Raw genomic sequence first — 26,965 nt, 5'->3', positions numbered from 1 at the left:
TTGGTTCTCCATGATTATGCCCATCTGCTCCGTCGTGGTGGTCTCCGGTTTCGTCTGCTCTACCTTGGTTTCCTGCTCTGCCAGCTGTGCCCTGACTCCCTGCTCTGCCGACTTCGCCCCGTCTCCCTACTCTGCAGGCTCTGCCCTGACTCACTGCTCTGCCGACTTCGCCCCGTCTCCCTACTCTGCAGGCTCTGCCCTGACTCACTGCTCTGCCGGCTTCCCCCTGGTTCCCTGCTTTGCCGGCTGCGCCCCGTCTCCCTGCTCTGCAGGCTCTGCCCTGACTCCCTGCTCTGCCGTCTCCGCAATGACTCCCCGCTCTGCCGACTTCGCCCCGTCTCCCTGCTCTGCAGGCTCTGCCCTGACTCACTGCTCTGCCGGCTTCCCCCTGGTTCCCTGCTCTGCCGTCTGCACCCCGTCTCCCTGCTCTGCAGGCTCTGCCCTGACTCACTGCTCTGCCGGCTTCCCCCTGGTTCCCTGCTCTGCCGTCTGCACCCCGTCTCCCTGCTCTGCAGGCTCTGCCCTGACTCATTGCTCTGCTGGCTTCGCCCTGGTGACCTCTGAATTTCTCTGGCATCGGGGATTTGTTGATTCAGTGGACTGCTGTTGAGACTGTAGACGCATATAGAGTTTCTAATGGGATCACAGGATTGCCAACGCTCACGCATTTGGCGTGAGACACACGCTTTCAGGCTCTGTCTCACGCTCTCACTCTGCCCAAGTAAATCTCACGCCAAATTTGCAAAATCTGCTTTTGATATGAAACAAAGTCTAAGCTTTTACATTAAAACAAGTTTTAATACGAAATTCAAACAATAAATACCATTTTAGCACACTTAATGTGGCATAACAGTTAAAGCCAGAGCTGAGTTGCGACATGCTTTCTTCTTGCGGCGGCGCACACAGTCACGTGGTTCATGACGCTCTCAATACTTCTCAATACAGCGTTGTGTCAATACATTTGAATGGCTTAAGCGGATAGGCAAGAGCTTAACTATACAGGTATTTGCAGCATTTTTTTGCTAAACAGTACAGCATAGTGTGAATTGATTATTACGTCAATCACATTTACAGTAACATTTTATTAATGTTTAATAATGTTAAAGGTCCCATGGCATGAACATTTAATTTTATGAGGTTTTTTAACATTAATATGAGTTCTCCTAGCCTGTATATGAGGCCCAAATGGCTAGAAATTTTGATGGGAGTAAACCGAGTTCTGGCTGTCTTTCTCTGCCATTGAGAAAATGACAGCTCAGACGAGCTAATCTTGAATTTTCCTGTTATGACGTCACACCAGGAAAGATTACCTCCCCTTCTTCTGCTTTGCCCGCCCAGAACGTTTAGAGAAAATGTATTCAGTTTATGTCAGCAAAGGCTTTACAAACAAACTTTACGATATGGATTCGACAGAACCGCGACAAACAGTGAGTAACAGTGTTCATCAATGCCTGATCTGTGATCAGTGATTTCTGATGTGTAGCTAATCATTCAAGTTCACTCAGACTTTCTTTCAGAGGAGGATTAAACAACTTCATAATTATTCATGTCATACTGTACGTCTACAGACGCACTTATTGAGAATTAACAGACGTTTAGATGTTGATGTTTTATTGAAAATGTTCACCATTACGGTGAATAGTGTTTCCTTTAGTTAAGAAGTTTGACACTTTGCTTTTTTTAAGTAAATTTTTGGTCTTTGTAATAGTGTTTATCTTAACACATGTTTTGTTACAAAGGATGCTTTTCTTACCATAGCAAACTCAGTTACAACAGCCAGAAAAACATTAACATTAAAAAGTCGTCAAACTGCCCAACTAAAGAAATCACTGATCACCATGATGGTGATATAAAAACCAAAACATTTTCAACACAAAATCAACAAAAAAAAAACTCTGATAATTCTCAATTAGAGCTTCTGTAGATGTCTGACAGATGTAAAGTCAATCTGGTTAGTAATGCGTGAAGCTGGTAATGCTGTTTGTGGAGTTGTTTAATCCTCCTCTGCTGAGATCTTCAGAAATGTAATGTCTTTTTTATCTTCATTTGATTTCATCTAAGGCTGTGGCTGAAGTCAGTTGTAGTTCTTGTGTTTCTCTTTTATTCATTGATTCTGCTCATTATCATCAGGTGTTCATCACTAATGGCCAATCATTGCTTAATTAATCTCTTAATTATCTCATTAACTTCAACCCTGCTTCAGTGTTATTTTTACTCTCTGTGGAGTGGGACCAAATACACTCTGAGCAGTGTTGATTTAATACTGGGGATTTTGCTGTGCATGAAACAAATCTGTAAAATAATGCTATAACCACACTTTTGACAATCTCGACAGCTGTAATGGTACATTACATGCACTGTAAAAAAAATCAGGTCTCCAAATGAAAATTTTCTAGTGAGCGATCACATCTAACATTTTCAGTTGGCAAATTACATTTCTTGAATTTTAATTGAATTAAAGGGTTAGTTCACCCAAAAATGAAAATTCTGTCATTAATTACTCACCCTCATGTCGTTCGACACCCGTAAGACCTCCGTTCATATTTGGAACACAAACGAAGATAATTTTGTTGAAAGCTGATGGCTGAGAAAGGCTTCAGATAGGCCAATGTAGAATCCAACAGCTTAGACACGCGCGTCTTCCTCTGCTTGTAAACAAATCCCTTCTGGGTCATGTGTCCGAACGCCAGATCTGCGTCATATTCTCGCACATGCGTCGTGGAGGCACACACGGAAGACAATAACAAACTGGATAAAGGTGTTATTTTGATTTTTTTTATGGGTCTTGGGAGTATTAATGTACTGAATGCCAATGGTGGCCTATCTGAAGCCTTTCTCAGCCATCAGCTTTCAACAAAAATATCTTCATTTGTGTTCCAAATATGAACGGAGGTCTTACGGGTGTCGAACGACATGAGGGTGAGTAATTAATGACAGAATTTTCATTTTTGGGTAAACTAAACCCTTTAAATTGCATCACTTCACAGAAATTCAATTTGGCCAACTGAAAAATTTAGATGTGATCGCTCACTAGAAAATTGTGGAAGACGACAGAGAGTCGACATGACGGAGATTGTTTATTCAGAACTCTCAGATACAAATAAGCTTGCGCTAACAGCACAGCGCTCTCAACAACTCAGTACAATAAAACTTCCTCCAGCTCTCCGTGGTTCACGAGTGCCCAGTCAGTCTCTCTCTCTCATGCATTTCTGCTACAGCAGAAACAGGGCATTCAGCCAGAGGAGTAATGACAGAATAGAAAAAATGCCTTTTATTTCTAAATTATGAAATTTAGAATTTTTTGATGTAAAAATCATACTAACAATATAAGTACACCTCAGGAAACATTATAAAATAATAGAAAAATGCCATGCCATGGGACCTTTAAAGGTCCCATGGCATGAAATTTTCATTTTATGAGGTTTTTCAACATTAATATGAGTTCCCCTAGCCTGAATATTGTCCCCAAGTGGATAGAAATGTTGATCGGTGTAAACCCGAGTTCTGGCTGTATTTCTCTGCCTTTGAGAAAATGATGGGCCAGACTAGCCAATCCTGAAGTCTCCTGGTTTGACGTCCAAGCAGGAACGGTTACCTCCCTTTCCTCCGCCCAGAGAATCTGGTACGCCCATGCAAACGCTCGAGAGATCATTGCTTGTGAACGAGTGAACGCTGGCAGTTTCTCAGTGTTTGGATGTACAAATGAAAACAGAAGTGTTTTTTCAGTTCCTTCTGATCTGTGATCAGTGATTTCTGATGTGTAGCTAATTATTTATTATTCGTGCACACTCAGCGGCTTCTCTCTCTCCCGACAGAACGGTGTTTACTATCTTGTGAGTGAGTGTTTTTGTACGTCCTCGCCGCATCTATCTGTTCTAAAATGTGCATACAGTCGTTTCTGCTCAACATCAGCAGACTCCCATCTCTTTAGAGATAAACCTCACACACGCCGAAGCTCTGGCTGCACTGACCGGTCGGCCTTCAACATCCCCAATCCCCAGTACTGCATCTGGCCCACAGCGGAGGCGCCTTACGCGGCGCGAGATTAAGCAGAAGGGGGGTAAGCGTGAGCATATCCGGGCTAGGCAGCTTTCCCCACAATAAACTGGATTACATTCGATTACTGCTGTTGTGTCTTTGTTTGCGCTGTGTACTCAATGCGCGTCACTGGCGATTTTCATATGATAGGAAAATATCTGAAAATAATGTTATTATCAACACTTAATCGTAACTCGTTCATCTCGACAGCTGTAATGGTACTTTGCATGTGTTACAAAGTTGATAATAATGATGAAGACGGACTCTGTGTGACTGGGACTCGTGTTTATTCAGAACTCTCAGATACAAACAAAATAAACTTGCGCTGACTGACAGCGCTCTCATAACTCAGTAGTTACTATAAATAACTTTGTTAGCAATCGCTCCGTCTCCGTAATGTCCGGTTCGCGAACAAATCATTCTTTTGAATCGGTTCTTTTTAGTGAACCGAATCAGTTCACCAAATCGGACTGAATCGTTCTAAACGGTCAGTCAGCGCTGATCCATAATTTACTAAAGTTACTAACTTTCTGACATGAGTGACAGTCCCTCCGACTAAAAATAGACTAATAACCTGAAGTATATGTTGTAACTACAACAGTTCACTGAACTGATACTGACAGAACTGATGTGAAGTGAACTCTGGTCCATCCGTCTCTCTGGCAGCAGCTCGTGCGTCGTAGGCCTCGTTAAACCACGCCCCCTCCGCTCATTTCAAATGCAAAGATGTCAGCCAATCACAATAGTGGCCGTTTTTACTGAAGTCTCACCACAGACACGCCCCTTGAAACAGGGCATTCAGCCACAGGGCAAACAGCAGTATTGAAAAAAATGACTTTTATTTCTAAATTATGACATTTTATGATGTAAAAATCATACTAACAATATAAGTACACCTCAGGAAACATTATAAAATAATGGAAAAATGCCATGCCATGGGACCTTTAATGTTTTTCTTGTATTCAGCCCTCAGGTATTCCTTACTAATTGGTCACACTTATACTCATTGATGGTCAAATGTGATCATACACCTTAACTATTTTTCAATTAAATAAATGTTCTATATTTTAGTTCAATAATATTTATTGAATATTTTGAGGATATCTTTTGGTACTAAATATTATTTGTGCAACAATCCATTACCACTTAAAATATTTGTCTTGTAATATTTTTCTAATTTATATTACAATTAGTGTAGTATTTAAGGATAAAATAGAGCATTTCAATGCAAAGAGGCAAATTAGAGTCATTTTGTGACTGAAAAAATACAAATTTTCATTTGTAATGTCATTACCCACCAGGTGCCTGTTTAGCTCTTTAATAAATAAACCAGTCTAATCTAGTTGCTCAAAAAAGTATTGCAAATCATAACTGCTTACTTATTTTTTGGTGTTTCATTTGAATAAATATTTAGACATGATTAAACACTATGAACTCCACGTGACACAGCTAAAACTCCTAGCAAACTCACAGAAACTGTAACATATGAAGCACATCAAATCACTGATTATTGGACTTGCATTCAAATAGCCTTCGACATAGCTTGTTAGTGTGTCTACAACTGATACACGTGACTATTATGCATGTATATCACTCCCAATTCATGCAATTATGTAACTATTGAATGAGTGGATGAAAAGGCACCGTTTTTGATATCTTTTTGTTTGTATGGGTATAATCCAACAGATGAGCTGAATGAAATCTTTGTAGAATGGATCATGTCCTTATAGTAAGAAATTAGGTCTAAATTTACTCTCTGCTTAAGAGCAGGAAACTAAATTACCATAGATAACCCAATTTTATGGGAGGGGTGGAGACACAGTCACCCCTGAACCCTAATTGGCCAGAACTCATCCAGGGGATTGGCAAATATTTGAGTTTTAATCTCAGAACACGGACAAAGAGTTCAGAGTTGTTCAGTTGAGTTGATTCCTAGCAGTTGACCAGAATTGAATTCTGAACGGAGAGCTCCCAGGAGACTATCTGATGATCGTGGCAGACCAAGATCAGAGAAAATGGGTTAAACAACGATTTCATTCAGGCCATCTGCTCTTCTCTCACTTTCCTTTCTTTTACTTAAAGTTTATTTTCTTTCCGTTAAGTCTCGTGTTCTGTTAAGTTTTGCCGCAAAGTTTAAGTTTTTTTCTCAACGAGTCTCCAACAGTGCGCTTTGAAGGGTCAAGGGTCAAGCCAAACATCACTTGTCTCTTCATCAGACACATATCCTTCAAGAATGATTTTATGTTCAATATTAAAATAAGAATTAATGATAATCAAGTTATAACAGTGTCCTACATTTGATAAATCAGTTCTCTATATTCAAGGAGTGATTTAGGATATTGTAGTGTTTTAGTTGCTCTGTGCTTTTGAATCCAGACTTTGATATACTTTTCTTTCTTACTAAATAGAATAAATTCACTTCTGAACTAGAGTTAGTATCAGCATGTTTTGGAGAAGTGCTTTGTTGATAGTTAGTTAAGATGCTCCCGACCTTGATGGAAACTGTTATTCTGTGAAGCTTTGTGTGTGCGTCTCATGATTCTGTGCAGATCCAGTATTGGAGATGGTCCTTTCGGCAGACGATTCTAGACTTGGAGGCGTCTTTTCTATGACCTCCGAGGTCGCTAGGGACTAATCTGGGCCTGGGCGACATCAAGTCTACGCATTTTTAGTGATATATGCTCCTATCTGTCTACGTGTGGAAAGTTGCTTACATTGCATGTTGTTAGAACGAATCAGAATCATTCCACATGGCAGTAATGACGTGTCTAGACCTTGAAAACCGTATAACTGTTCAGAAAATTGTATGTACGTTAGACGGAGGCGGGGAGACTGTTAGAGGGAGTGCGGCCTACGAACTCCTCTTGAGCTGGCTTCTGCTGATGAAACTGCAAACTATTCTTCAGTAAAGTTTTTCTTTAATTAATCTGACTCCTGACTCCTGGTCTTCATTTTTCACTACTGGTCCTGGGTCCTAAGCTGTTACCCCAACAGCTTCAACTTCAAACAATGCCCACAAGACTTCCATCCAGCCGCCAACACGCCACGTGATTGGCTTCCCAAGACGGTGATCAAAAGACACGACCAGACTTTCAGCAAATCAAAGACCCGGGAAAACCCCTCTCCAGCGGGGAACGGGAATCCCCTTTCTAGACAATACACAAACGCAAGTAATACCTCTAGATTCCGAGCTGAACTGGTGCATTAGATCAAATTTAATAACCCTGCCTAAGAAACGATAGGAGGTTAAATTAATGATCAATAGTTTCTTCAGGTCATGTGTTATAAATGCATATATTGCTTGGGATTTCATAATTTCTCTCTCTTAAAACTCACTCTTTCCTCACTTTCTTCCTTTCTGCAACGCGTTTGAATGTGCGAGTGCGTGTGTTTATGTTAGATTTAGTTTGATGTGTTAGAGTAATCAATAAAGTTCCGTTTGTATTCAAAGATAACTGTTCTTGTGTTATGTGCTTACTGTCAGGATCGGCATGAGCAAAAGGGACGAGGACTCAAGTGCAGGAGAAAATTAGTGTTTAATAAATACAAAATAATAATAAGCACAAAACAAAGCCTACAATGTGGAAATTACCAGGTTACCAGGGTTGGGAACAGGGAGCCAGAAAACAGGAAAACAGGAGAACAGGAAAACATACTAACGACTAAAGACAACGATCAAGCACTGGAGTGTGGAAACACCAAGAATATAAAGGGTGACAAATCAGGCAGGTAATGGGAAAAAAGCAGGTGTGACAAATTAACCAATAATCGGATAACGAGGGGTGGGGTCAAGACCCAGCCAGCACAGTCATGTGGGGCCCATATGGGCGTCACCTGGGCTGTCTAACTGGGGCCCAGCCAGTTTTGTCCTCAGTTTCCATGTAGGCCCCACATGGGCTAGCCCAGATGAACTGAACACTGCTCAGTGTGCACACTACAGGCTGTTAAATGTAACTGAATCAGTGTTGGAGTTAATGAGATAATTAAGTGATTAATAGAGTAATGAGTGAATATTACTGAAGACTCCTGATGATAACAAGCAGAATCACTGAAGGACAGAGAAACACAACAGACTTCAGACACAACTTCACAAACTCACAGACAGTGTGTGTTTGTCCAGAAATCATGAAAATAAAAGAAACTTAGCTCACACCTTTAGACACTTTAGACAACTTAGCATCTGTAATTCACACATCTTTGGATCGTGAGAGAATCGTGGGATTCAATCCAGGATCTTCTTGCTGTGAGGAGACAGTGTTTCCCACTGAGACACTGGTGCTGCCCTTAATCACAGACATAAGACACACTTTGACTATTTCTGTCAGACGTCTACAGAAGCTCTTACTGAGAATTAACAGAGCTTTAGATGTTGATGTTTATGGTTAATTTGAAGTCACCATTGTGGTGGGAAGTGTTTGCTTTAGTTGGGCTCTTGGTCCCTGTACTTGAGTTAGCTTTTCTTTGGATGTTATAACTGTGTGTGTGAAACACAATAGTTATGGCTGAGAAAGCAAAGATAAAGTGACTTCAGGTGTTGTCAGCTCCTTGTTAATGACTAAATTATCAGAAGTCTGGAATCTGATGTTGTGCTTTTGAGTTTTAGGTTCTTGTTCAACAAATAGCAATTTATTTATATACTATAACCTTGAATCTGCTGTATTGACACCAATAGCAATAAACAAATCACTCATCCTGAAAGATGATAAAACAGCAGGTGCACATTGTTTTGAGAAAATATTTCTCATAGTCACACACAGACATCAAGATTTTGCATATGATTCACAACAACGGTGACAATCAAGCATGAGTTTTGTACTTTGAAGCTACCCATCATGCATTGCAGCATGAAGTTTTTTTTGTTATGATTGTCACCGTTGTTGTGAAGCATATGCAAAATCTTGATGTCTGCGTGTGACTGTGAAATATTTTCTCAAAACAATGTGTTCATGCTGTTTTATCATCTTTCAGGATAAGTGATTATTTTATTGCTATTAGTCCCGATACAGTGAATTCACAAGGTTATAGTATATAAACAAATTATTATTTGCCAAACAAGAACACAAAACTCAAAAGCATAACATAAGATTCTAGACTTCTGATGATTTAGTCATCAACAAGGAGCTGACAACACCTGAAGTCACTTTATCTTTGCTTTCTCAGCCATAACTATTGTGTTTCACACACACAGTTACAGCTGCCAAAGAAAAGCTAACACAAATACAGGGACCAAGAGCCCAACTAAAGCAAACGCTTCCCACCACAATGGTGACTTCAAATGAAACATAAATATCAACATCTAAAGCTCTGTTAATTCTCAGTAAGAGCTTCTGTAGACGTCTGACAGAAATAGTCAAAGTGTGTCTTATGTCTGTGATTAAGGGCAGCACCAATGTCTCAGTGGGAAACACTGTCTCCTCACAGCAAGAAGATCCTGGATTGAATCCCACGATTCTCTCACGATCCAAAGATGTGTGAATTACAGATGCTAAGTTGTCTAAAGTGTCTAAAGGTGTGAGCTAAGTTTCTTTTATTTTCATGATTTCTGGACAAACACACACTGTCTGTGAGTTGCTTTGCAATTACAAATGGAAAATATGTCCACAATTTGAACTAGTTTTTAACCCTGAGGTTCCATGAGCGTCTATATCGGACATGCAGAACACGTCAAAAACAGACGTCATAAAAACTTTCATTCTGGCTCCTCAGTGGACGTCTTTTCAACGTACACCTTTGCTCAGTGGGAATTATCAAAAAAAACTAAGATAACAGAAAGTCAATCTAATAGGTAAAAAGGGAAGCTGATAATGCTTTTGTGAAGTTGTGTCTGAAGTCTGTTGTGTTTCTCTGTCCTTCAGTGATTCTGCTCATTATCATCAGGAGTCTTCAGTAATATTCAGTCATTACTCTATTAATCACTTAATTATCTCATTAACTCCAACACTGATTCAGTTACATTTAACAGCCTGTAGTGTGCACACTGATCAGTGTTCAGTTCATCTGGGCTAGCCCATGTGGGGCCTACATGGAAACTGAGGACAAAACTGGCTGGGCCCCAGTTAGACAGCCCAGGTGACGCCCATATGGGCCCCACATGACTGTGCTGGCTGGGCAGCGATTCACAAGAATTCATGCAGCTATTCATGAGAGAATTCCTATAACGCAATGAAGGGGACAGTAAATGGGACAAGTCAGATTCTGCTTGACATGCCTTCAAGAAAAGGGGGGACCAAAACAGACTGGAACAGATCTGACCATAAATCCACTACGTTACATACACTACACTACACCACTTACATACACACTAACATACAGAAGTTAACCACATCTGCCATGGAAAACATTCAACAAACATGTTCTTCTCACAGGTAGAAACTAGCTTCAGAAACTAGCTTAGCATGGACCCGGCTACACTCATCATAGGAAACATTGCACAATCTACCCAACAAGTAAAACACCTCTCATTAAGTTAGGGTACACGACACCTTAGCTGCACAACCCTAGTTGTAAGCAAGACCAAGAAACACTGAATCGCTTTGTTTTGTTTCATCTCTTCACAGTAAAATCCCCAGAGTTAAATTAACACTGCTCAGAGAACATTTGGTCCCACTCTACAGAGTGTTAAAGTAACACTGAATCAGTGTTAAAGTTAATGAGATAATTAAGAGATTAATTAAGTGATAATTGACCATTAGTGGTGAACACCTGATTATAATGAGTAGAATCACTGAAGGAAAGAGAAAAAGAAAAACACAAGAACTACGACTGACTATTAAAAAGACATTCAATCTCTGAAGATCTCAGCAGAGGAGGATTAAACAACTCCACAAACAGCATTACCAGCTTCACACATTACTAACCAGACAGACTTTATTTCTATCAGATGACTACAGAAGCTCTTATTGAGGTTTAGATGTTGATGTTTTATTGAAAATTAAAGTTGTTTGAAGTTACCATTATTGTGATTAGTGTTTGCTTTAATTGGGCTCTTGACCCTTGACTTGCTAACATAAGTTTTTCTCTGGCTGCTGTAACTGTTCGTTACGGTGAAAATGGCAAGAAAATCTTGACGTTTGTTGTCTATGATACAGTTGTTATCATCATATAGTGCCTTATTTGCTGATCCCCTGAAAGTCATTGATTATAGGAGCATTGTGATTCTAGGGCAGAAGATCCAGCAATGTTATCATCAGAGAAACTAAACAATTATCAAAAAAATTTTACGTAAGATTTGTACTGCGGTTTAATAACACATCACACAATAAGCACTTCTAACTCCTGCGAGTTTTACTCACACACAGAGATCAAGAATCTGCCTATGAATCTCAACAATGGTGACATGCTTCATGCCACAATGCATTCTGGGTGCATCACGCAAAACTCATCTATGGCTCCCAGAATGCATTGTGGCATGAAGCATGTCACCATTGTTGAGATTCATAGGCAGATTCTTGATGTCTGTGTGTGAGTTCATCTCGCAGGAGTTAGAAACGATTAGTGTACAATCGGTTGCAAAACTTATTCAGCTTTTCTGATTAAAACAGTGTTGGATCTTTTCTAAAATCACAATAAAAAAAGTGAATAGTATATTGCTCATACTCAGTCATAAAATCAATGAATTAAATCATTATACAATGATCATATTCTCATCATCGAGCAGCCGACAGCATCTGATTGTGTTTACTCTTGCTTTTCTTGCCATAACAAACTCAGTTACAGCAGCCAGAGAAACACTAATGTTAAAAAGTCATCAAACTGCCCAACTAAAGAAAACACTGATCACCATGATGGTCACATTAAAAACTAACAATTTTCACAACAAAATCAAACAAAACATTTGTTAATTCTCAATAAGAGACGTCTGACAGAAATAAAGTCAGTCTGGTTAGTAATGTGTGAAGCTGGTAATGCTGTTTGTGGAGTTGTTTAATCCTCCTCTGCTGAGATCTTCAGAGATTTAATGTCTTTTTTATAGTCAGTCGTAGTTCTTGTGTTTTTCTTTTTCTCTTTCCTTCAGTGATTCTACTCATTATCATCAGGTTTTCATCACTAATGGCCAATCATCAATTAATTAATCTCTCAATTATCTCATTAACTTTAACACTGATTCAGTGTTACTTTAACACTCTGTAGAGTGGGACCAAATGTTCTCTGAGCAGTGTTAATTTAACTCTGGGGATTTTACTGTGTTCCTTCCCTCTCCTTCTTCTTTTATTAGGTAAAATGCCTGTCTACCCCATAAGGGTCAAGGTCACGATATAGGGATTGACGCACCACCCCTAATATCGGCAGGCCACCTTAAAACGAATGTGAGCTAGAGAGCTCCATGATTAAGGGGCCACCTCATTTTTACCACAAATGATGTCACCACGTCATGAAGAAAGGTACTACAGTCTCAACCTAGTACGATTTAGAAGAGAAGAAAACAAACAAAATGTCTCGGTTACGGATATAACCCTCGTTCCCTGAGGAGGGAACGGAGACGTAATGTTAGTGACTAACGAATGGGGGTTTCGCTTAGAAGCCTATCATCTTCGAGATCTTAGAAAACGCCCAATGCCAGTGCCAATGCCATGGGCATGCGGAATTTGCATACGTAACTCCGCCCCACCGCGTGGGTATAAATAGTAAGTGCGTGGCAATATCGCATTACGTTACCTGCTGAGGAGCCAAGACTGAACTCCCGTTCCAGCAGCACAGCAGATGTGGCAAAGGGACGTTACGTGTCCGTTCCCTCCTCAGGGAACGAGGGTTACATCCGTAACCGAGACGTTCCCTTTCGTTCAGTCACTACGACGTAATAACGTTAGTGTGTTAATTCGTTAATGGTGACTAACGAATGGAGGTCCCAATATAATCACGACTCTCAGCTGTCTTCCAGTGCCCTGCGTAAGTGCGAGTGCCCTGTCGTAAGACTAGTACGGACGAAGGACTCCCACTTATCACAGGAATACCAAGGTACAATGGGAAGCATATTCCAGTGGAGATATGCCAAAATGCCTACCCGTAGGGAGGACTTAGAGAGTACACATATGACCCGCTAAGGGTTGCATATGGAGAGCTCTGGGGTACCAGCCGAAGGTGGATTTTTAACCCCAGGGGTGGCAAGGACTTGCCAAGGGAAAGACATCTGCTCACAGAGGAGGCTTACGGTGGAAATACACGTGTGGGGGTCGCCAGAGGGGAACCATGCACGCGGGGGCACCTGGCCGAACACGAGGGTCTGGGCTCCAGAGAGGGCGGACTGAACTGGCGTCGGCGTAGACAGTGCTGGAGGAACTCAGGGCTTTCGGGGCGCTCACCTGAGAATAAAAATCGCACGTATCCAGTCCGTGGAGTGGAATGGTGAGCAAGCGAAGACACCTGAGCCTGGCCCATTACCGGCCACTAGTAGAGGCGAGTTCATAGTTGGACACAGGCTCCACTCGGAGATTGTAGAATCTGGCGAATGTGTTGGGTGTCGCCCAGCCTGCAGCTCTGCAGATGTCTGTTAGCGAGGCGCCGTGCGCTAGAGCCCAAGAGGAGGCCACACTCCGAGTGGAGTGGGCCCTAACCCCATGGGGACACGGTCGACCTTGCTGCTGGTAAACCAAAACAATGGTGTCCACTATCCAGTGAGACAGCCTCTGTTTTGAGAGAGCTCTTCCCTTCCGCTCTCCACCATAACAGACAAAGAGCTGGTCTGAGGTCCTGAAACACTGCGTCCTGTATACGTAAGTGCGGAGAGCGCGTACTGGACAGAGCAGTGCCAAGGCTGGGTCTGCCTCCTCCAAAGGCAGCGCTTGCAGGTTCACCACCTGGTCTCTGAACGGAGTGGTGGGAACCTTGGGCACATATCCGAATTCCAGGCACGCTTCGTCACCTGAAAATGCTTGCAGGTCCCCTACCCTCTTGTTGGAGGCCAATGCAGTCAGTAGGGCTGTCTTCATAGACAAGAACTTTATATCGACTGACCGCAAAGGCTAAAAGGGGGACCTCTGCAGAGCATCTTAAACTACTGAGAGGTCCCGAGAGGGTACGAGGGGAGAGCGAGGAGGATTTAGTCTCCTGGCTCCCTTCAGGAACCGGATGACCAGGTCGTGCTGACTTACCTTTTTGTTCTCCAAGAGGTCGTGGTAGGCAGATATTGCGGCTACATAAACTTTAAGGGTGGAGGGAGACAGCCTTCACTCCAGCCCTTCTTGGAGAAACGAGAGAACAGACCCGATTGGGCATTTCCAGGGGTCTTCCTGGCGGGAAGAACACCAGGTGACGAAGAGGTTCCACTTCAACGCATAGGCAAGCCGAGTGGACTCTGCCCTAGCGGAAGTGATAGTAGCCACCATCGTAGGTGGTAGGGTACTCAAACCTGCCACGTCCCGTCCAGGAGCCACACATGGAGGTTCCAAAGCTTGGGACGCGGGTGCCAAAGGGTGCCCTGTCTCTGAGTAAGGAGGTCGCGTCTCAGAGGAATAGGCCAGGGAAGGGCTGTCGCAAGGAGTAAGAGTTCGGGGAACCAGGTCCGGCCGTGCCAGTACGGGGCGACCAGAAGGACCTGCTCCTTGTCCTCCCTGGCACAAGAGCTGTGCGAGAAGGCTCACTGGGGGGAACGCATACTTGAGTAGGGCCTGCGGCCAGCTGTGCGCCAGTGCATCCGTGCCGAGCATGCCCTCGGTCAGGGAATAAAACAGGCTGCAATGGGAAGAGTCGTGGGAGGCAAACAGATCTACCTGTGCGTCGCCAAACTGTTCCCAAATCAGCTGAACCGTCTGGGGATGGAGTCTCCATTGTCCCGGAAGTGGCTGAAGCTGTGAGAGCTCGTCGGCTGCACGGTTCAGGACTCCCGGAATATGGACAGCACGAAGGGACCTCAGGCGCTTCTGACTCCATAGAACGAGATAGCGGGCGAGTTGAGACATACGGCGGGAGCGTAGACTGCCCTGGTGGTTGATGTATGCTACAACTGCCGTGTTGTCTGTCCTGACCAGTACATTTTGACCCTTCAGCAACGCCCGGAAGCGGTGCAGGGCGAACCGTACTGCCAGCAACTCGAGGCACTTGACATTAGGGGTGTGCATTGGCACTGCCCTCACAATTCGATTCGATTACAATTCACCAGGTAACGATTCGATTCAACTCGATTCTACGATGCATTGCGATGCATCAAAATTCTACTGCACACAACAAGGCAAATTTTTTATCAGTCATGAGGCAATACAAGCATTCAGATATTGAACAACAGATTGTATTGGCTGCTATGTGTGTATTATCACTCTCCTGTATCTTTGACATTAATGTCATTAAATAAAATAAAATTGAATGGTACAGGGTATTGGATATGGCATTTTCAAACCTGAAAAAGAAAACATAAATCACTGCTTTCAGTGCTTTGCATGAGAAATGTTTCTCTTCTCTCTGCTTTAGAACCATTTGAGATTATATAGAACAATAATAACCAACTAAGCCAACTTTTTCCAGCAGTGAACATAAGTGTTTTTTTTTTACACACAGTAAAAAGCTCTAAGACAGGGCACTTCATGAACTCCTGTGCAAATATTAATCCGTAAGTCACACTACTGTAACAACAACCACCACCCAGGCACCCAGCAATAAAAATATTCAGTGCAACACACACAGTAACGTTGACACTAGGGACTCGTCAATTCTCGTGCTTGATTTTAGTGTGGCAGGCGCGTTAGCAGGGCGTAAGCAGCGCATATTTTTTTCGGCGCCCATGTTAACAGATTAGAGCATTCACATCGCACGCAGAGGCGGCACGGCACGGCAGCGCATCGCATCGCATCGCAGGAGCAGAAGCAGCAGTGCCGCGATCGTTTTCGGCGCCGAGTCCATATTTGCCGCGCTGCTCACTCTGATTTAAAGCCACAGTGGATTGTTCTTGATGAAAACTGACCAGATTAACATGGAAAATAACACATTTCACCATGAAATCATGTAGTGAAGTGCCCCGTGTGTTTCACAATCACCATATGACATCCAGAGCTGTTAAAAAAATTAAAAACACAACACTGCCAGAAGTTTATGCCCAAACTTCAAAAGCCTGTTTAAATGATTAAAACTAGAAGCATATATTCACTTTAATGTTAACTTACATTTATCATGTGAACTACTTATATACAACAATATGCATGTGTGTTTGGGACAGAGGGGAACACGGTTGCATTTGCAGCATATGCTGCCCATCATAAATCAAAGCACGAGACAGATGGGGCTCGGAGGAGAAGACCGGAAAATGTGACATAATGTACAATATTTGTCTGTATTTGCAATATCTGCGCGAGACAAACGCTGCCAGTGTGAATCCACAATGGGGGCGCAGGCTCCGGCTCTCCATACCCACCGCTCCGCGTTTTTAATTACCCGTCTATCGCGGTCATCTCCCTCCGCCTCAGCCATCTTGATTGTTGTTGTTATGACCCTGGAAGTAATTGAAACTTCACAACTTTATTGTCCAACTCAAGGCCAGAAAATAAACGGTGACATAATCGATTATGGCCCTTTGCCGCATCGATGCTGAATCGTGCATGCCCCGCATTGCGATGCATCGCTGAATCGATTATTGTTGACACCACTACTTGACATGCAGAAGGCGCTGGGGTCCTGTCCAGGAGCCCGCGGCTGCTTGTCCATTGCACATGGCACCCCAACCCGTGGCAGAGGCATCCGTTGATACGACAACATGCCTGTAAACTCATTCTAAGGGCACACCGGCCCGTAGAAAGCGTAGGTTCGACCATGGGGTGAGTGTCTGGAGGCAGGCCTGAGTTATTTGGACCCGGAGCGTGCCAGACTGCCATGCCCATCTCGGGACTCGGTCGCGAAGCCAATGCTGAAGCGGTCTCATATGAAGCAATCCGAGCAGCGTTACCGCGGCTGCAGATGCCATATGCCCCAGGAGCCTCTGAAACAGTTTCGGTGGAACCGCACTCTTGCTCTCGATTTGATGGAGGCAAGTCAGCAGAGACTGTGCGCGCTCGCTCGAAAGCTGCGTGAACATGACGACCGAGTTGATGTCCATACCGAGGAAAGAGATCCTCTGCACTGGGCAGAGTTTGCTCTTCTCCCAGTTGACCCGAAGGCTCAGATGGGCTAAATGTTGGAGCACTAGATCTCTGTGTTCGCACACCAACGCTTGAGAGAGGCCCAGTATGAGCCAGTTGTCGAGGTAGTTGAGTATGCGAACCCCGTGCTGCCGGAGTGGCGCAAGGGCTGCCTCGACAATCTTCGTGAAGACGCGAGGGGACAGAGATAGCCTGAATGGGAGGACCGCGTACTGGTATGCCCACCCCTCGAAAGCAAACCGTAGGAACTGTCTGTGTCGAGGAAGGATGGAGACATGGAAGTGGGCTTCCTTCAGGTCGATCGCTGCAAGCCAATCGGCTGGACGAACGCATTCGAAAAGGCGTTTCGCTGTCAACATCTTGAATGGAAGCCTGTGAAGGGATCGGTTCAAGATGCGCAGGTCCAGGATTGGCCGTAACCCACCGGTTTTCTTGGGTACAATGAAGTAGGGGCTGTAGAAGCTGGACTTCATCTCGGCCGGAGGGACAGGCTCGATCGCACCCTTTGCCAGCAGGGTGGCAACCTCCGCACGCATGATGGATGCATGATGGTTGGCCCCGACCATGGTATGGCGGACTCCCCTGAAGCGGGGAGGAGCCTGCGCAAACTGAATCGCGTAGCTGAGTCTGATAGTCTTCGCGACCCAGCGGGACAGTCCCGGAAGCTGAAGCCAGGCTCCCAGGAACTGCACCAGTGGGGTCATTCGGACCACAGACGTGTGGGGTCATTCGGACCACAGACGTACACAGGGTGGGGCAGCGAGGCAGCGTTATCGGCCCGGACATGGGAGGTTAACGGCTGGCGACAGGTATATAGGTCGTCGCCACCAAGGACGACGAAAACCTACAAGCTTTGGAGGGGTGCTTTGGGTCACCGCGCCAAGTCGAAGTACTCTGAGGACACAGTTGCATCGCAACAGAGCGTTCGACTGGGGGGACCCCAGTGTACCCTTTGACCTGGGCTCCATCAAGGGCGGAGAAGGCGGAGGAGGTCGCCGAACAGTGGCGGGAAGACAACAGGTTCTTCCAGGACCGCGCAACCTCCTCATGCACCTCGGGGAAGAAAGGTATTGGAGGGGTGGCCGGACGGGTGTCCGGACGCGCCGCCCCCAAAAACCAATCGTCCTCAATAGCACTCAGGTCGGGGCAGAGGGTTCCACTCCAACCCAAGCGTCGCGGCTTTCCGAGATAACATGGCTGTCAATTCTGGGTCCTACTGGGCCAATGCTAGCACACCCAAAGGCGGCAGCACAGCCTAATCATCATCCTCAGATGACTCCAGCCCACCTTGCCATGCGGCGATCGACATTTCCTTGTCCTCCGTGGCGCCAAACGCAAAAGTCAGGGCAGCACTGTCACCCTCAGGTCACCCTGGCCACCAGCCAAAGTGCCACCTCTCGTGGAGACCGCAGATTGGGGTGTGGCAGAGGGGACTCTCGTTCCGGCATCAACACGGAGCTCACAAAGTCTCGACCGTAACACCGAGATGATCATGTTCCCGCAGTGGGAACATGAATCATCCACGAGCGCTGCCTGAGCGTGCTGAAAGCCCAAACACGTCACACAGCGCTCGTGCCCATCAGAGGGCGAGAGAATCCGACCCTACCCAGAAGTGCACGGGCGAGACATCCTGAAAAGGATGTGCCACGCGCAAGCTATTTTTGTGAGAGGAAACTTTGCAGTCGATGCCAAAGCGCCCAGGGAAACACAGACCAGCTGCAGACCACTGCACAGATCAGCAGGCAGGAAGTATGTGATCACTGGAACGCGCCGTCACACCAACACCGACTGGAAAGCTGCTCGTCTCGAAGAAGCTGAGTCTCAGAAGGCTGTAAGGAGTGAAGAGGTAGGTACTCTTGGCTCCGAAGCAGAAACGTAATGCGATATTGCTACGTACTTCCTATTTATACCCACACAGTGGGGCGGAGTTACGTATGCAAATTCCACATGCCCATGGCATTGGCACTGCCATTGGGCGTTTTCTAAGATCTCGAAGATGATAGGCTTCTAAGTAAAACCCCTATTCATTATTCACTAACGTTACGTCGTAGTGACTGAATGAAAGGGAACTATTTAATCACAGAATTTGGTCAAAGAGTCACCGTACCGAACCAAATTAGAATAACAATACCAGAGATAAACTACACCACGTCAACACAATAAACCGAGGAAAGTTAAAACGTAAATTTCAAGTAAACCTTAAGTTTAAAGTTTAAAACCGTTAGTACTCAGATAATCTAAGGCCCTGCAACAGTATAGTGGCCAATCATGGAGGTGTTGTCTTGTTGTTTGTTGTGTTTTGTGTCTGCTTCTTCTCCCTGTGTTTCTACAGAGTTCGCCGATGTCTTCATCCCAACACATCGCCTAACGAAGGGGGGAATATGTAGGAATTCTGGGCGCAGACACATAGATGAATGAATCTTCCCAATGATTCAATCAAATGAACATCCCCTTTACAAAGCTCAATTCAGCTCCAGACCCCAGGAAATCAACCATCTATCACCAGAGAGACGTAGGCTCCATTCTGCCCGGAGCTACTACTTTTATATAATAATTACTTGATTGCCTACACAGTAAAATCCCCAGTGTTAAATTAACACTGCTCAGAGCACATTTGGTCCCACTCTACAGAGTGTTAAATTAACACTGAATCAGTGTTAAAAATTAATGAGATAATTAAGAGATTAATTAAGTGATGATTGACCATTAGTGGTGACACCTGATGATAATGAGCAAAATCACTGAAGAAAAGAGAAAAAAGAAAAACACAAGAACTACGACTGACTATAAAAAAAGACATTAAATCTCTGAAGATCTAAGCAGAGGAGGATTAAACAACTCCACAAACAGCATTACCAGCTTCACACATTACTAACCAGACTGACTTTATTTCTGTCAGACGTCCGCAGATAGCCTGGCTAAAACCAGACCATTCTCAGTAGTAACTGAGTTATGGTCTGGCAAAGCTTCATAGACAAATCATTTCCAAAGGGGCGTCACCAACGGGCGTCGCTCAAATGCCTCTCGGCGCAATTGGATAGACCTAAAACCAATCAGAGCGATGAGGGAGATGACGTATGCAGAGCGACGGAGAAACATCTGACTCTGGCCGTTTCTCAATATGCGTTCTTGTCTGTACTTGTGTTCTCAAATAGGAAATGTCCCCGGTTTCCATTTCAGAAATCTGGTCACCTTACCTAAACCACATATTAATGTTTAATATATTATTTTTAAAATGTAAACAAAAAGAGGCAGGGTGTTTTATACTTCGTTTTATTATAAATATATAAGATAATCAATGTAGGCCTAGCTACGCGTTGCCTGAACCACATTCGTGTGGCTATTATTATTATGTTTAATTTTAATTTTTTTATGAAATGAGGCAGTGGTGTTTTATGACATATTTCGTACGCGAACTTCTGACTTGCGACCGTGACTTACCAAGTTTGACTCCGGAGAACGAACTCCCGAGGACGGGAGGACACTAGTCCGCCTACTATGCTCTTGACAGCATCACTCAGTATATATTTGTATATGTAGTGCACGCAATGCATATCTTCAATGCATGTTTATAACAAAACGAAATATAAAAAACCCAGCCTCTTTTCGTTTACATTAAAAAAAACACACACACATAATATAGGCTATGATTATCACTGTAATAAATTAAATATGACACAAAACACAACCCAGTCTCTTTTTGTTAAATGTCAGTTTATGTGTGATCATCAATAGCAATTATACAAGTATAAGTAAAAGGTATAAGAAGCTATACAATAAATAAAGCAATTCAGTCAAAGTCAGCGCCAGGAGACTACAATGGTTAAGTTTAATATCTTAAAAATATAAAGTTATGAAACTTCACTTTGCCCTCAGATAAAACGATCTGTCTAGGAACAAATTATAGATTAATGAGAGCAAAGATCAGCCGTTAGATCTACACAAGACGAGACGGTTTAACCACAGAGACATCAGAGCCAGCGGCAGACGGCAGAAGGACTGGCCGAGGAAAGGCGCCTCTCGGCGGGCTCAATAATCGCTTGAGCACCGCTGAACCACTGGAGCTCACAACTCCGAAAACGGCAGATCAAATTTAAAAAAAAAGGCGCTCTCTTTATAAATAAACCACAGATTTGAGCTTTAAACAACTTCATTCACTCCTGAAAAGGACTTCAAACTATATTTTGTAAAACATGAACACTACCAGAGGACTCTTGCTAAGACCCATTCGTTTTTCCACACGACTTTTGCCGAATCCAGTCGGTAAAACAGCGATAACATCTTTTTTTAGATATAAAGGCTTCGAGTGTTGTTCTTTGCTCGGGTTTTAGCGAAAAGGAGAAGTTTAAATCGCTTAAAACAGACGCGATAGCTGATTCGAACGAGTGATCACAGCAGCTGCAAATCTGTTTCAACGTCGCTGCGCTGTCGTCATCGTGTAAAGCCCGCCCCAACGTTTCTGATTGGTGCCGCGATTTCTGGGGTTTAGAAATGGGTTTGAATGGACTCTTTGCCAGACTACTTGCAGAGCAAATCTAAATTTGCCGGAAGTTGTCTGGGTTTTCCCAGGCTAGTCCGCAGAAGCTCTTATTGAGAATTAACAGAGGTTTAGATATTGATGATTTATTGAAAATAAAAGTTGTTTGAACCATTATCGTGATCGGTGTTTGCTTTAGTTGGGCTCTTGACCCTTGACTTGTTAACATTATATTTTCTCTGGCTGCTGTAACTGTTTGTTACAGTGAAAACGGCAAGAGAAACTTGATGCTTGTAGATGATTCATTTGTTATCATTATATAGTGCCTTATTTGCTGATCTCCTGAGAGTCATTGATTATAGTAGCCTTGTGAGTCAAGGGCAGAAGATCCAGAAGTTTCTTCATCAGATAAACTAAACGATTATCAAAAAATGTTTACATTAGTTTTGTTCTGCGGTTTAATAACACATCACACAATAAGCATTTCTAACTCATGGAAATTTTACTCACAAATAGACATCAAGAATCAGCCTATGAATCTCAACAATGGTGACATGCCGCAATGCATTCTGGGTGCATCACGCAAAACTCATCTATGGCTCCCAGAATGCATTGTGGCATGAAGCATGTCACCATTGTTGAGATTCATAGGCAGATTCTTGATGTCTGTGTGTGAGTTAATCTCGCAGGATTAGTGTAATTAGTGTACAATCAGTTTCAAAACTAATTCAGCTTTTCTGATTAAAACGTTGTTGGATCTTTTCTAGAATCACAATAAAAAATGGTTTATAGTATATTGCTCATACTCAGTCATAAAATCGATTAATTAAATTACTATACAATGAGCATATTCTCATCATCGATCAGCCGACAGCATCTGATTGTGTTTACTCTTGCTTTTCTTGCCATAGCAAACTCAGTTACAGCAGCCAGAGAAACACTAACGTTAAAATGTCATCAAACTGCCCAACTAAAGAAAACACTGATCACCATGATGGTCACATTAAAAACTAACAATTTTCACAACAAAATCAAACAAAAAGTCTGTTAATTCTCAATAAGAGCTTCTGTAGACGTCTGACAGAAATAAAGTCAGTCTGGTTAGTAATGTGTAAAGCTGCTGTTTGTGGAGTTGTTTAATCCTCCTCTGCTGATATCTTCAGAGATGTAATGTCTTTTTTATAGTCAGTCGTAGTTCTTGTGTTTTTCTTTTTCTCTTTCCTTCAGTGATTCTACTCATTATCATCAGGTGTTCATCACTAATGACCAATCATCACTTAATTATTCTCTCAATTATCTCATTAACTTTAACACTGATTCAGTGTTACTTTAACACTCTGTAGAGTGGGACCATATGTGCTCTGAGCAGTGTTAATTTAACACTGGGGATTTTACTGTGTATGAACTTTTGACCAAAACTTAGACAAAGAGGACAAAAGACTGATGTGATCACAAGACAAAGAAACAAACCAGATCTCTGTCTTTTCAATGACCGGTAAATGAACTCCACGTGACACAGCTAAAACTCCTAGCAAACTCACAGAAACTGTTACATATGAAGTGCATCTAATCACTGATTATTGGACTTGCATTCAAATAGCCTTCGACATAGCTTGTTAGTGTGTCTACAACTGATACATGTGACTATTATGCATGCATATCACTATTGAATGAGTAAATGAAAAGGCACCGTGTTTGATATCTTTGTGTTCGTATGGGTATAATTCAAGCTTAAGAGCAGGAAACTAAATTACCATAGATAACCCAATTTTATGGGAGGGGTGGAAACACAGTTACCCCTGAACCCTAGTTGGCCAGAACCCATCCAGGGGATGGGCAAATATTTGAGTTTTAATTTCAGAGCACGGACGAAGAGTTCAGAGTTGTTCAGTTGAGTTGAGTCCTAGCAGTTGACCAGAGTTGAATTCTGAACGGAGAGCTCCCAGGAGACGATCTGATGATCGTGGCAGACCAAGATCAGAGAAAATGGGTTAAACAACGATTTCATTCAGGCCATCTGCTCTTCTCTCACTTTCCTTTCTTTTACTTAAAGTTTATTTTCTTTCCGTCAAGTCTCGTGTTCTGTTAAGTTTTGCCGCAAATTTTCTCAACGAGTCTCCAACAGTGCGCTTCAACTTCAAACAATGCCCACAAGACTTCCATCCAGCCGCCAACACGCCACGTGATTGGCTTCCCAAGACGCCGATCAAAAGACACGACCAGACCTTCAGCGAATCAAAGACCCGGGAAAACCCCTCTCCAGCTGGGGAAAGGGAATCCCCTGTCTAGACGACACACGAGACACAAACGCAAGTAATGCCTCTAGATTCCGAGCTAAACTGGTGCATTAGATCAAATTTAATAACCCTGCCTAAGAAACGATAGGAGGTTAAATGAATGATCAATGGTTTCTTCAGGTCATGTGTCATAAATGCATATATTGCTTGGGAATTCATAATTTCTCTCTCTTAAAACTCACACTTTCCTCACTTTCTTCCTTTCTGCAATGCCTGTGAATGTGCGAGTGCGTGTGTTTATGTTAGATTTAGTTTGATGTGTTAGAGTAATCAATAAAGTTCCGTTTGTATTCAAAGATAACTGCTCTAGTGTTATGTGCTTATGAATTTAATGTCTTGAACTGCCGATCTAAGTTACCTGGTTGTTAAATAGTGTTTTACTATTGTTCGGATATTAATATCCGCTGCAGAGTTGATATTTACGGCCCGTTCAAATGAGCGCTGGAAGAGTCATTTGCTCGGCTGTAAAATAGACTCCCTAAAATTCCCTATTTTAAAATTCCCTAAAAAATTCCCTAATAAAATTCCCTAAAAGTCCCTAAAAAAAACTCCTAGAAAATTCCCTATGAATTCATTAATTCATTCATTTGAGCTAAATAGACTGTTTTCCTTTAACAGAGTCCCCTTGTATTTCTTACATATCGGTGGACGAATAAGTTAAGGTGTAAACATTAATTCTGAATTATTTATAATGTAATTCGAGTCTCTTTCATTTTTAATTCAAATCCCCGTTTGAGTTATTATTTGATCTGACTCATAGTACCTACATTATTGAATGTGAGCAAATATAATTCAACCCCAAGAAAAGTCTAATCGATATTTGTGCCAATCACAATTGCTACATAAAGCTACATAAACAAACAAACAAGAACAGAGAACCAGTAAACTAGGAACACTGGAAACAGAAACATGCACTATTACATTCAACAACTGATGACAAAAAACACGAGCTAAATACACAAGGGTTAATAAGACACACTGGGGAACAATCAAGAATAGTCAACAAGAAAAACTGCAAAGAACTACAAACATGGCGTCAGGAACAGAACAGGGCAAAAGAAAATGAAGGAACTTTTTACACAACAATGTTTTAAACTGAAAGCTGGCCATTCATTTAGACAACAGCAGCGTTTTGGGGAAAGGGGAAAGGGCAAGTTTCTGAAAACGATACCATTATTGTCTCTGTGTAAACTATAAAAATGAGAATTTGTGAAAACGGTGACATGCGTATTACGTGCTAAGTCTATAGGCAGGTAGTCTTTATTTACAGAGTTTCATCGCCAACTACTGGCCTGACAGCAGAATAAAGCATTTTTAATAGTTTTTGCATATCTGGGCTGCGTTCAGCCCCAACAAAAGGTTTCAAAACGTTTTTTAAATGGAAACGGTGGTGCGTTGAACACCCTGTTCTGATGACGCAAGAGTTGCAACTATGGCAGCTGAGAATGCCATTCTTTGTGTTCTTTTTAAAGAATTTATAGAGCCTGATGAAATCGATATAAATATGTGTTTAATACTGTAAAATACATGCAATCACTGCCCTTGTTATCCAGAATAAAAAAGAACATCCCGTCCCATTTAATTAACTTTTTTGCAACTTTATCTATATGTTTACTATAAAACTCTTGCGACAATCACGTCTTCTAATATCTTAAATTGTTGCGTATACTGAGCTACAGCGGACACATTTGTAAACAATTACTTTGACCAATTATGAGCTGTCTCTTTAATAACGCGTGATTTATATACATGTTGCTGCTGATTGGGCTGACATATTTGACAGACCCACCAAACGAGAGAAACCGTATCTCTAACCCGTTGCACACCATTTCCAAAACTTTTTTTATTTTTTGTACATATTTGTTGTGTAAAACATACCCATAAAGACCACAATACAAAACTTCTAAACTGCCAGAGAAAACATATTTGTGCTGTTGGACTTTTTATTTTAAACCATATAGTTACTGAGACACAGCCCTTTGACAACTAGCCCCAATCAATCTCCCATAAATCCCCCAAACTTAAGATATCTGACAGAACATTTATAAAATCATGCTCTTACCCGTTTCACCAACACCCGTGACCAGCGACAGCACTACAAATGATCAGGCTGGAAGCAGCATTGACGTTTTCACACTGAATGTCACGTGATTAACACATTGTATTTTAATATGAGCTTCAACTATAGTACAGATTGAGCGGAAGAAGTGTCTTAGCTGATGACATGAAAGTTAAACTGAGAGACACTTTACATCAATCCATAAAGATGTTCAAGTAATAATGTTTTCAAATCAGTTTCATACAGACAGCGATGACAAGGAACCTGTTCTAAAGAAACAGAGAAAATAACTGTGGTTTAATTTGCATATGCAGACCAACTAATGGGAACAGCTGGATCCGGGATTGTAAAACACTGGAAGGTGTTGCAGTGGCAGTGACGTCAAAAAACACGTTTCATCGGCAGCATCACCAACTGTGCTTTTCATAAACCTCCAATGCATTGATTGATGAAGGAAATAATAAGAACAGATAATTCTGTCAGTGGTCTTGTTCTTGGAAGTGTCATTTCTCTAAACACAAACGCAGTTTCCTCTTTAGTGAGAAAGGCGAGAAAACCAAACATGTGAAACAGCAGCATCACTCTGTGATCATCACGTGACCTTCATGAGCGATGGTGAGGGAAATCAGTCCTGTCAGAGTTAAGCTTGAGGCCTCTTCACAAATCTTTATTAAATGAATCTGCAGTAGAACAAAAACATACAGCTGCAGAATCACCAGGTGATTTCAATGAGACTTGTACACTTAACAGTGAAAATCACAAAAATCCACCACAGTATGTTATATGTATAATGTATAATGCCCATGGGTCACTCGTATCACTATGAATGGGCGTGGCCTTTGAATTGGGACACAGCTATAACCTGAAATGCTATTTGAGAGTAAGAAACAACATTTATAGGACAGGTTTCAGTTGACAGTATGTCAGTGTTATTCAAATGTGACTTTTGAATAATGCACACTCGCTCACACGCACACACACTCACTTGCTCACACACTCACACAGACACACTCACACACTCTCTCACACACACACA

At 42.6% G+C, this 26,965-nt stretch overlaps 1 protein-coding gene across 1 annotated transcript in view; it reads right to left on the bottom strand.

Moving 5' to 3' along the window:
• The window catches only part of LOC307123434 (B-cell receptor CD22-like), a 49,484-nt gene that overhangs the window by 6,772 nt on the left and 15,747 nt on the right, over positions 1 to 26,965 (bottom strand). The gene's annotated exons all lie outside the window — the stretch shown is intronic.

This window comes from Gobio gobio, assembly GCF_949357685.1.
Source record: "Gobio gobio genome assembly, chromosome: 3".
NCBI lineage: Eukaryota > Metazoa > Chordata > Actinopteri > Cypriniformes > Gobionidae > Gobio > Gobio gobio.
Note: the sequence above shows the minus strand (reverse complement) of the source record. Positions and strands in the feature narration are given on the sequence as shown.